Consider the following 12333-nt stretch of genomic DNA (forward strand, 5'->3'; position numbering starts at 1 on the left):
AGAAAGGAAATATCTTTCAAATGCTAGGTATTTATTTGTAAAAAAACTTTGAATATACCTTTCCGAAAGAATTGGATTTGCCAGGAACTGCAGGGTTAGTACTGTTCAGTTGGTACTGTAGATGACTTCAAGTATAGTCACATATCTCTTAACGTGTTTTTGTGTTATTTGCAGCTACATAAACTGCTTAGTGCATCCTGGGTTCTCTCGAGAAAACCCAAAATGCTCTATGCACTTTGCACCCAGACATATTGTTGCAAGATGCACTTGTACTACAAATGAAACAATTGAGTTATGCAATGAATACGTACAGGCGATAATTAACAGCATGATGTTGTGAAGTCAACGTGACTATCACAACTGTTCCTTCACCGATATCACAATTCCTTCACCGATATCTCGGTCCATACACCGTTCTGGAACAAACATCTGAAGTCAACTATCGCGTTGCTCCTGTAAACGCGGCTCCTGATCACCGTCGCCGCCACACCGAGATCGCCCACGTCTCTCGACTGAAACGATATATTCGGCGTCCCAACCCTTTCTAACCTGCTGCACTCTTTCGCAAAGGGGGCAAAATAGTGTGAGCGCCGACTATGTACTTCATCTTCATCTGTTTGAGCAAACCATTGTAAAGATCACCATCGTATGTCGCGCGGGCTGGGTCTCTTTGGCTCGTGCATCTGGATTGAACGTATAACCTGGTTACTGCTGTACCGGACGAAGTGTAATTATACACACACACACACACACACACACACACACACACACACACATATATATATATATATATATATATATATATATATATATATATATATATATATATATGTGAAAGAAGTTTATACCTAAGGACTCATTTTCCCATGTTTTGACACAATATTAATGAGCTCTAACAGACAATATAGCCAAAGACTGTACAGGGGAATGTATTATGACCAATGTAATGTAAACAAGAAGAAAGAAAAGTGGGTGAAAAAATAACTTGCCGGGAGCTGGGCAAGTTATTTGCTGCCCACGGCAAGTTATTGTTTCACCCACTTTTTTTCTTCCTATTTACATTACACTGATTCTAGTGAATTCCCCTGTACATTCCGTGGCATTGTTGTCTGTTAAAGCTTCTTGATTATATATATATATATATATATATATATATATATATATATATATATATATATATATATATATATATATATGTGACGCTATGAAGAATGGGTGACGTGGCCCGGCTCATACTTCATGTTTATTCTAATCTCACTTCTTCCTTCTCGGCTTCTACCAATCATCGCTACATACGTCACACTATTCCCCCTCCCCCTCGAAAGAAGGCATGAATTACGAACAAGGAAAAGTACACAAGGAGAGGTTGAGAAGTCCCAAATGTCTAAATGCACAATTGGTTTCATGGCCCCGTGGTGTTCCGTAAACTCGCAAAACTTCAGGAAAGAGTGCAGCAGTCCGGTTAACGCAGGAGTTCTGGTGGGCGAGGCTGATGGTTGCGTCCTGGATAACACAAGAATGCTTTGGACGTGGAGATAGCGGAAATCGCAGCCGGCATTCTTGTGAAGAACAAACGACGTTCGAACACCTTGCAGAATAGACAGTTCAGATATCGTAGGCATCGAATTCTTCGTCGTGGCACAGGTCGTGCAGACAGCTTGCGTGCGCGTTGATCGAGGTTGATTGGGCGCTGCCTGTGTTTCTGCCGAGTACAAGGGGTGCTTTTGTGGCTTTTGGAAATTTTTCTATGGCGATATCGCAGATGGTTTGATGGAAGGCACATTCTTGATCTTTGGTGGAGAACGTATCCACCACAATAGGCCTGTTTGCAATGTTCTTCAAGCCTTAAGAGTGCACTCGATGAAGTTTTGTTTCGCCGTTGACAATGTTGAAGTATGCGTTGACGCTGTAATTTCTTCGTTTCGTCAACTTGCTTGTGGTGTGACATTGATCGTGTTGCGCCAGGATTCTTAGCGAGTCCTCCACAGGCTTCTACGACGCCAACCAATGCAACTGTTTCCGGCGCAAGATAATGTGGCGGATTTGATGCACTTGAATCTTCTGTACTTTTAAACCATTCATTGTTGGTCGTTGCCTGAAGCGTACTTATGTTATCAGAAGTCGCACCTGCGGTTTTGTTTTCATTATATGCAGTGAGGTTGTATACTGCATTCATGTCGCTTCGATCTTGTGACTGATGAACACTCAACGCTTCTGCAGAACACTTTTCTTCACAAGATGCTGATTGTGAATGCTTCTGTCTTTGTGGCACTGCTGAGCTGAATGCCAAGTCAGTTTGCAAAGTACGCATGCGGCATGAGGTAGTAAATGCATCTCGGTCATCAATAGCGGATTCAATTCTTTTATGCAGCAGTGATTTGAGCATTGGTGATATATCCGCGGATGAGGAACCAGGTGGAAGGTTGGGAACACGACCACGTGGTCTTTCCGTGAGCATGTGGCTAACTTCACCTGACGGGAATTGTACATTCATGCTCTGTACTCGAGTGCGTGAAGGCTGCTTATGACTGCGATTACTGAGTTTGAATGCACTGAGAGTGCGTGGGCTAATCGAATCTTCATTATAGTCTTGAAACCAGATGATCATTCCTTCTTTTATCTTTTGCCAAGACTCGTCGTTGTCGAATATGTGGGTGACGTAAAACTTAAATGCCTCACCGGTGACATAGTCGCTGAAGTTCGTAACCATCTCCCGTTCCGACCAAGATGCAGCGGTAGCGTGGAACTCGAACAGGTCGAACCAGTCCTGTACAGGTCCATCGTCCGCTGCTCCGGTGTACTTGGGGATGGAAAGGTCGTCTGATGCTGCTGTCATGATGCTTGGTGGTCTTGGTGGTCCGCGTTCGGTCACTGCGTCTCGCTGAGGTCTTCGATGATGATGGCCGGGCGATGAAGTGGTTGCGAGGTCTTCATCCTGTCGACTTGTGTGACGCTATGAAGAATGGGTGACATGGCCCGGCTCATACTTCATGTTTATTCTAATCTCACTTCTTCCTTCTCGGCTTCTACCAATCATCGCTTCATACGTCACATATATATATATATATATATATATATATATATATATATATATATATATATATATATATATACAGAGTGTTGTGCAGGGGGTCGGTGCTCTGCCAGGCATTCAGTTGCCTTTTCATCACCACTTCCCATTCAACCACTTACCACTTGATAAATCAATGTTCTATGTTTTTGATTACGAATAAACTTCAAACTTCAAACAATACTACTTCTACAAACTCCCTCAATATCAACATGGTATGAACTCGTCCGAACTCGCGACCGGAAGAAACAGTTGGCCATCGTTTTCTGGGCTCAAAGAGTTGGAGCCACTCTGACGTGCCCGACAACTTGGTCGAGGGACAGTTGATACCACCACCACAACCTCCACATCAGAATTTTCCTGAATTGTGCAATTTCTGATATCGACCTTGCGCGTTGTCCAGCATGTCGCTTTTATTCTGCCAATACGAACTTTCGCAGTGAAGCACCCACCGAAGATGTAGTGCTGGTGAATTGTTCTATGCATCATCGGCGGGATGCATTAAAATCATTCAATTTACATCGGGCGAGCACGGGCGCGTGCGCCGCATGGTCTATACTGTTCATGGCTCTTCATTTCGGAGCACGTCAACACGAGCTCAAAACACAACCCCAGAAAAACAAGTCGTCATAATAATCAACAGCAGTATCAGCAACATCATAACTATGCCCGCAGCAGGGCAAAGGCCTCTCCCTTGCTCCTTCGCCCCGACGTGGTGGTCTAGTGGCTAAGGTACTCGGCGGCTGACCCGCAGGTCGAATGATTGGATCCCGGCTGCGGTGGCTGCATTTCCGATGAAGGCGGAAATGTTGTAGGCCCGTGTGCTCAGATTTGGGTGCACGTTAAAGAACCCCAGGTGGTAGAAATTTCCGGAGCCCTCCACTACAGCATCTGTCATATTTATATGGTAGTTTTCTGACGTTAAAGACCACATATCAATCAATCAATCACTTGCTTCGCCAATTAACCCGGTCCTGCGCTCTCTGCGGCTGCGTTTTACCTGCAAACTTTTTTCTCTCATCTGCCCACCACAAATTGTCTCCCTCTCCAACGTTTGCCTTTTCTTGGAATCCACTCAATTACATGTAATGCGCTTAATGACGTGTTTGTCTAAAGTGATAGTAGCGGAGTGCATTTTAACGGGAACCGAATTAACAGGCACTTGAGGCGATGGCCTTGATGCGAGTGATTTTTACTGCTGCTTGATAATGGAGCCAGAGACATTCTGGAATGCCCTTTTCATCCAACTTTGTGTGGTTTAGTGAGCCCGCCCCTCCATTGATGAAGCCATCGGACGCGTCAGTGTTTGTGGAAAGCATGCATGGCATTTCCAAGCAAAGTACGTACATGCTTTGTAGAAGAATGTTATGAAGCAAATCAAGCATCATTTATGCTCGGTACATTGTGCAAATGTTTTTTTTTTTTCTAAACGAAGAATGTTTCTTTTAAGTTCATTGAGAGTAAACCAGTGACCTATACATAGCTCGGCGCATTCAAGGACAGTATGAGCGACGTGGTCAACTTGGTTAGTGCAGCGCGCCCAAGAGTGAGGCGCCCTAATCTCCGAAGGCTCCCTTAGAAGTTTTTCCTCCTATTTATTTTTCTGTGTGCCTTTTGTATATATATACATATTTACACATATCCGGGTCATGACTACGACGACTACAACAATAACTAATTGAAAGTGTCTATATAATTGCTATCGCTATAAAAATCGTGATCATAATCAGCAGAAGTAGCAGCAGTAGCATAACTATGCCCACTATAGGGCGAATGCCTTTCCCATGTTCCGCCAATTAACCCTATCCTGTGCTTTCTGTGGCCACATTCTACCTGCAAACTTGTTAAATTTAATGTGCCTACAAATATTTCTCTCTCCTTCTCACACGTTTGCCTTTTCTTGCAATCCACTCAGTTACACTTAAAACCAGTGGTTATCCTGGTTGTGTGCTACGTGCCCGGCCCATGTCCATTTCTTCTTCTTGAAGAAGAATGGAGTAGAACACATTCGGCAAGCATTCTCAAATGATGAATGGTAGTCTACCGGTATTCCCTAATAGGAACGTATATAACAGCTGCACCTTCCCTGTACTCACCTACGTAGCAGCTACGTGGAGGGTTACAAAGAGGGTTCAGCGTAAATTGAGGAAGACGCAGCGAGTAATGGAAATGAAAACTATATGTTTAACCTTAAAAAAAGAAAACAGCAGGAGTCATTAATCCTTCCAGCCCCGAATTTTTTTTTCAACTGGCAGAAATTATTTTTTCTTGATCTATTGGAGTTACTTCACGCTCGAGAGCACGAGATTTTTTTTTTCTGAGCATCCCATCAGAAAATAAGAAATGGCTGCATGTTCTAATCATAGGGCACCAGTGCTTAGAGGTTATAAAGTGAAATGAGGTTAATTTGAATACATCTATTTACTTTTACCCTGTAAGTGCAAGTTACCATTGTGAAGCTAACATACAACAACCGTGCATTAATTAGTCCACCCAAATTGTCCAAGAGCATGTCGGCGCTCGTGATACACAGCTGCTCATTGCACTTGCATGGCCGCCATCTATAGCTATCAAACACTTTGGAAGATTCAACATCATATTATTGCCGAATCCTGCTTTGCAGTGCCAGAATCGATTTCGGCCATGTTTGTAAGGGCAAACTGATTGAACTGCCATGGCCACTGAATAAAAAACAGTGGCCGTAGAACTGCGCACTTCATTGTCGTCATCTTCTAACTCCATTATTATATTTCTCAAAGTGAATTAAAATTCATTACGTGCTATCTCGCTATTAGACACCCCTTACATAATATGTAAGTGATTTGGGCAGGTTTATCGACTAGAATAACAAGAAATCGTAAACTTTTACAAGAGCTACACATCTGTATTAGCCTGGATGCATTCAGAGGTCTGACAACCCCTCAGCCTGATGTCCAAAATTTAGGACATGAAGATTTTCCTCTGCTGCGGGTGATACTTTAGCGCCAGATAAGACCCCTTTGTAAATGAAAAGTTTAAAATCTTGGAAATCGTCAGCAGGAACTGAGTGAACCAGTGTATACAACGCATGTCCTGTGTCAGAACCATCGCCACCAAGTGAATTGATAAGCAACCCACCATGCCTAAATGTACTCTCACAGATTGTGCAATAAAGCATTCTTCCAAAACATGCTGTGGCGTTCACGTCAGTTATTACAGAAACAACATGAAAAAGAAAATACGATACCTAGTGCTAACATATACTCGGGCACAACTTTCTGTGGCAATAAAAAAAAAAGCTACGGGGGCGGACATACTGCTCCTGCACTCTTCCGCGAAGTAGTCCGGTTCGGCTCGCTTTTCATATGGCGGCCGTGTTCAGGTAATCTCATTGCACACCATTCGATACGGCTGCTCGCGTGCGCAGCAATCTGTGAGTGAAGTTTGACTCGAGCTCCTTTGGTGAGTCGTCGGAATAGCTCGAGGGTGACGCGCTTATATATCTAAAGACGAAGACGCCATTTTGGCTGTGAGGTCCACGTAAGATGTGCGATGTTTTCAGACGCGCAAAAAAGTGAAGTGGCTCTTCAGAAAACAACAACAGACATGAGTATCTTCTTGGTGCGTGCCGCGTCTCTTTACAAACAGCATCCAGTAGTAAATATTGTTTTTTATTATTATTATTTTCACGCGGAAAATAAGGGCGCATTTGTGGCACTATAATGTACAGCGGTGGCACACGTCTACTTTGACTCCGTAGCTTTCCATTCATTGCCACAGAAAGTTTTCCCCAAGTATAGTTGACGAGTAACGCGTCATTTATTATTTGGCTGCGGCCAGTTTCATCGTTATTACATTCCGTCATTTTGTTTACCACTTTACAGAGTTCCAAAGAGACGAAACGTATGCATGCACAGCTGTACTGAGAATATTTCAGACACTTCTTTTTTTTTTAATTTGTGACTTAATTCCGTAAAATTTGGCCGCACACATTCTTCCTGTCCTTTTTATGAGATGCCAGGGCTGAAAGAGTTGAAAATGAACGGGTGATACCATCTCTAGAGTTTAAAGCAAGATATATATATATATATATATATATATATATATATATATATATATATATATATATATATATATATATATATATATATATAGCTGCTTAGAGATCTTGTTCCAAAATCTTTAAAGTGACAGCTATATTACACCTAACAACGATCACACAGGTTCATACTTTTTAGAACACTGTGTTCTAAAGGGGAATCATCTACATGAGTTTCAATTACTCTGTTATGTTTTTAACGAAATTAAGCCTAATCCTTCTAGATATATTGAACTGCAATCTAGTAGCAATGTGCGTAATGAATTAAGATACGACCATTATAGAATCCCACTTATCCGAACCACCTATGGAACGCAAGCACTTACATATTTAATTCCCAGTATTCTCAAGAAACATACTCAGGTTATAGAAATCGCGCAGAAATCTTTGTCTCTGAAATCTTTCAAAAAATATATCAAAGCTTACCTTCAATCATGTCCTCAAGATTGATAAGTTCTGTATATAGCAGTCATATGTTTATCTGGTTTCGTTATTTGTAGTGTTATGACTCTTTCTTTATTACTGTACAAGTATGTACTCCATTTACTCTGTACTAAAACAATGTTACGCATGCATTATTAGTGTGTTACATTGTATTTTTTTACCATGCTCTGAATGGTGCTTTCGGGTACTTGGGTCCTGTCAGGCAGAGAACATCTCTGCCTTTTGCCCTTGTATCCGAGACATACATTTGTCTGAAATAAAGACAACAAAAACTATATATATATATATATATATATATATATATATATATATATATATATATATATATATATATAACATTTTGGTTTCTTTATCATCATCATCTCTTCGATGATCGTTCGCCAGCTGGGATTAAGGAGGATTTTTCGCAACACTACTAGCCACACAGTTCCCTAAACACAACATTTTCTTGATCGCACCATGCCGAAGCCACCCACAAACAACGCTCGAAAGAAATGTGTGGCGTAACTAAAGCGATACGCATCATTAGTACGACTAACGAACAAGACTGTGCGTAAATGGTTCATTAATTATTGCATTGACTATCAGTTTCTCAGTTTCTTGTTATGGTTGTACCTGCCGTTTTAAATGCGGAGCATTTTCAGTCACACAATGTCATGCGCGATGCGTCGGCGTTTTCCACACATCCACTGCGCATGCTCGCGCATCGCGTATCATGCCGCATGCTTGCATTTAGTGCCAACTGTTTGCTCCCTCCTTGTGTCACCTCGCAAGGCCGACGCAGGCGGCATCTGCTAGTAAAAACCGACTGCTTGAGCTGCACAACCGCTCACTGCCCACCCCGTATATGTAGTTCTGGGTAACCTGGTGTGAGCAAATGCAGACGAACAACAACGGAAAAGAATAGACAGGGACTCTTCTGTCTATTTTTTGTTGTTGTTGTCGTTCGTCTGCATTTGCGCACACCAGGTTACCCAGAATCATGAACCAACTCTCTCAGCTACAAGTTTTACTGAACCGTGTATGTAGGTATACTGGATCGCACATCCGCGTCCCACCACTCGTTGGAGGCAGCGCTTCACCTTCGTTCAATAAATAAGAATGATAAGGACGACACAGAGAAACATACATAAAAATCGGACACTCCCGTAGAGCCCAGTGGACCAGCCAGTATTTGAGCCCGTGTCCTCATGCTCCGAAAGCGAGTGCATTTACCTCTACGCTACACACTTTTTTTTTCTTTGTTGAACTACGCTACACACCCATGCGTCCACAAAGGAATACATGTACAGTACATCTAACTCACATCAATGTGCCTCTCTGCGCAAAAGAAATGCAGAAAGGTAACACTTTCTAGTCATACTTCACTGTTTGCTGTTGTAAGGCATTAAACGTCCTTTGCAGCACATGATGTAGAGCAAATGTAGAAAATCGCACAAATTATTAAAATTTCTTGATTGCAAACAATTTATGCCACACTTGGGTATTCATTGTCCTTCTGAGGAAGCCTGTCTCTTAAAAAAACATGTCTTAAAAAAGAATTGAATTGAGGACGGGTACGCCATCTAGCGTCAGACCCTTTCTTACTGGGCTGTGAAAAGGCTTCAGTGGCCACTCTCTATATAGTATGTTTCTCTACGAATGCCTGCCTGACAAGTCGAGAGAGCAACGGGACACAGCCCTAATTAAGTTTATCGATCAGACGTCACGGTATATTTGTCTCAATTTAGATTGCAAACACCCGGCCACTCAGACTGGGTCTCCGCCTTCCTCGGGCACTAATAATGCCTGAGGGCGGTCATCAAAGTTTCGGTCAAGAGCAAGCCCCAGTTACCGAAACCAGCTTCACGCTCAAGCGGAGACCCACAACTCATCATCGTGGACAAGGGTGTTCCGAGATCGCGGATGCGTCTCGGCGATCGCACTATAGAAATGGCCTGGACAGATGCGAGCGGCGGTTGTTGCTTCGCCTGCGTACTGGCAGCGTCTGGCCTGCGGCACGCATGTATTCCGCGGGTCGCTCTTCATCGCCAGCGTGCCGAAGGTGCGGTGATGACGAAACGCTGCAGCATATTGTTTGCTCCTGCCCTGACCTGGCCACTGAGCGTTGCGCACTGGTAAGCCGCTATCGTCTGCTTGGACTACCTGCCGAAACAATGGAAGACATACTTTTTCCCGCGCGCTCGAAGACGAAAGCCCTTCGAGCCTTCCTCGAGTTCTGTGCTTGCGCGGACCTCGCCGCCTTATAGACGAACTCTTTTCAATCGCACTACTGACTGTACTGACAAGACGTTCTCTTGCCATGCCATTCACTTTTTCTTTCCCTCCTCTCTTCTTCCTATCATCTTTACTTCCCCTTCCCCGATCCCTAAAGGCGCTGAGCCGTGCCCCCGCGACGGGAGGCAGAAAATAGCGTCCTTTTTATCTCTTCCTCTATCATTAACCATTAACCAACCAACACTATAGAAATGATCCTATGAAGCACGATCTTGATGAAGCAAGGGCCAACGACCCCATCATACTTCTAAAGACCACGTTAAAAAAGCAAGCCACGTAAGCCAATCAGTGCTATATTTTTTGTACACATTGACAAAAATAAACAAGAGCCTCAAGATATCCGCTCAAAAGCATTAAACACCTCGACCTTTTATGGCGAAATAGTGTTTCCTTTAGTGAAAACGTCCAATCGGTCTTTATTTTTTATATGGAAAGTGAGATGGCCTGCGCGAGCATTCGCGAGACAAGCGCCACCTGGCGTCGCAAACGCAAGTTATTCGGAAAAAAAAATTGTAAATACCAGCCAGAGCTGCTTAGTTTGTGGTATTCTTACTAAATATGGCTGGTTTCATGATGTTTAGCGGGTGACATTGTTGCATTGCGGTGGTGGGGGGGTGGGGGGGGATTCTCGGCGGTTTTGAAGATATGCTAGCTTATTTTCTGGTGGAATGAACGAAGTGGATTTGAAAAGAGGAAAAGGAAGAAATAAGCACAGTTCCGTTACTGCCTCTCTCGATGGAGGGCACCTTCACAGTTCTGCGCAGGGAATGGGGGAATGGGAATTAAAGAGACAGAAGAAAAGTGGTTAGACAGGGTTAGACATGGCATTTGTGTCGCATCACGTCGCACGCGTCCGAACCACCGCGATGATCCGCAACCATAAGGAAAAGCCACCAAGAGGCCGGGGAAATAAGTCACCGAAAAAGAAGACGATGAGCCGAAGAGAAGCATGAAATGGCTGGGGAAACACTCAGATGAGCACGTAGCACGAGAAAAAAACATAAATGTTTCATTTCAACGAGAGAAATAAAAAAAAGTTCAGTTGAACTCACAGATTAGGGTCCTGTTGGCCTCGATGAATCAGTCCAGCGAGTAAAACTCAACCTTCTACCCACTCCCTCTGTTTCCTTGAGCAGGGCTCTCTCAGCTGCGTAGCGGTTGTTGCTATAGAAGGGAGTGGAAGGTTGGTTGCATTGTGTCAGTCTTGTCGTGTCGTAGCTGCTGCTGCTTGTAAAGGATGGAGACCAGCGCCTTTCGATACGTTGCAACAACTCGACTTTATGTACAGGAACTTATGTACATGTTTACAAGACTCCTTCACCATTGGAACCGTCGCATGTTGCCTCGGCATAGCCGATAGTACAGAGCACTCTTTGTGAGACCAGAACGACCGTGAGGAAACGGGAGCCAGGTTTCAACCCCTCGGTTGCCCCCCCCCCCCCAAATTCTCCTCACGGCAAACCAAAACAATTCACTCCGTTTATTGGACACACTAAACACGTTTGTTGTCATCCCATCCTCTCGCTCTCTTATTTAAGCACTTGACCTCTCGATCGGAGAGAAAGAGACGAAAGGACCGCCCTGCTCACTACGCTCCGCGAACTGTGCGAACACACACAATGGTGGCGCCCTTCGGCTGGGGGCCCCTGCCATTACTGCGAAATAACTACGCTGTCCAGCGTGACAGCCGCCCCGCGGTCTCTAGTCCTGATGGATGGGTGCCGATACACCGGCTGTCCTCACGTCGCCCACCGGCACTTTTCTGGCCGGGGACCACCTTGCTGGTTGTCAAAAGCGGCGACCGACCACGGTCTTCTTGCCAGAACGGGCGTCCTTGCGCCGAGGTTATGGCTCTTTGGGAAGCGCGCCCTTTTGCGACAAAGAAGACTCACCTCTCTGGCCTGCGACGCCAGACCTTACACAGCGGGTGCACAGAACACTGGCCAGGGCGCGTAGCCCAAGCACGGGGAAAGAAAAGGAGAGAAACAAATAGAAGACAAAAAACGTTAGTTCAGTAAAAAAGGAAAAAAGAAAGAAGAAAAAAGAGAAAGTAAATAGAAAATAGAAAGTTTAGCTGAACACACTGATGAGAGTCCCAATGAACTCGATGGGGTAATCCAGTCACCTTATATTCGCCGGAACGATCGCTTCATGCGCAGCGATAGCCGCAACACACAGACCACGAACCGGAGAATCAAGCGGCAGGAACACAATCACAGCGCGGATAGCAGCAACAAGTGCAGTGATCACCGCGTCCTTCGGCTCTGTCTCGGAGGTGGGGCTACCCCGAGTAAGGGGCAATTGTGCACTCTGTGCTTGCTGGAGGAGCATTGGTAGGAGGGCGAGGAGGAGACGCCAACGCTGAGAGATCACCAGAGGCGGCAGCATCCCGAAAGGAGCGGCCCTGTAGGATTGCTGCGCTGCCTCGCTTGTCGATGTTGTTGACAGCGGCCCTGGCCTTCTC

The 12333-nt window shown here is 44.5% G+C and overlaps 1 non-coding gene across 1 annotated transcript; it reads right to left on the reverse strand.

Moving 5' to 3' along the window:
• Positions 1-9336: 9336 nt before the first annotated feature.
• On the reverse strand, positions 9337-9547 carry LOC119160200 (small nucleolar RNA U3). Its single transcript, XR_005108279.2, has one exon. It is a non-coding gene; the product is annotated as a small nucleolar RNA U3 (small nucleolar RNA).
• Between the last annotated feature and the right edge of the window lie 2786 nt (positions 9548-12333).

Source organism: Rhipicephalus microplus, chromosome 3 (assembly GCF_043290135.1).
Source record: "Rhipicephalus microplus isolate Deutch F79 chromosome 3, USDA_Rmic, whole genome shotgun sequence".
Taxonomy (NCBI): domain Eukaryota; kingdom Metazoa; phylum Arthropoda; class Arachnida; order Ixodida; family Ixodidae; genus Rhipicephalus; species Rhipicephalus microplus.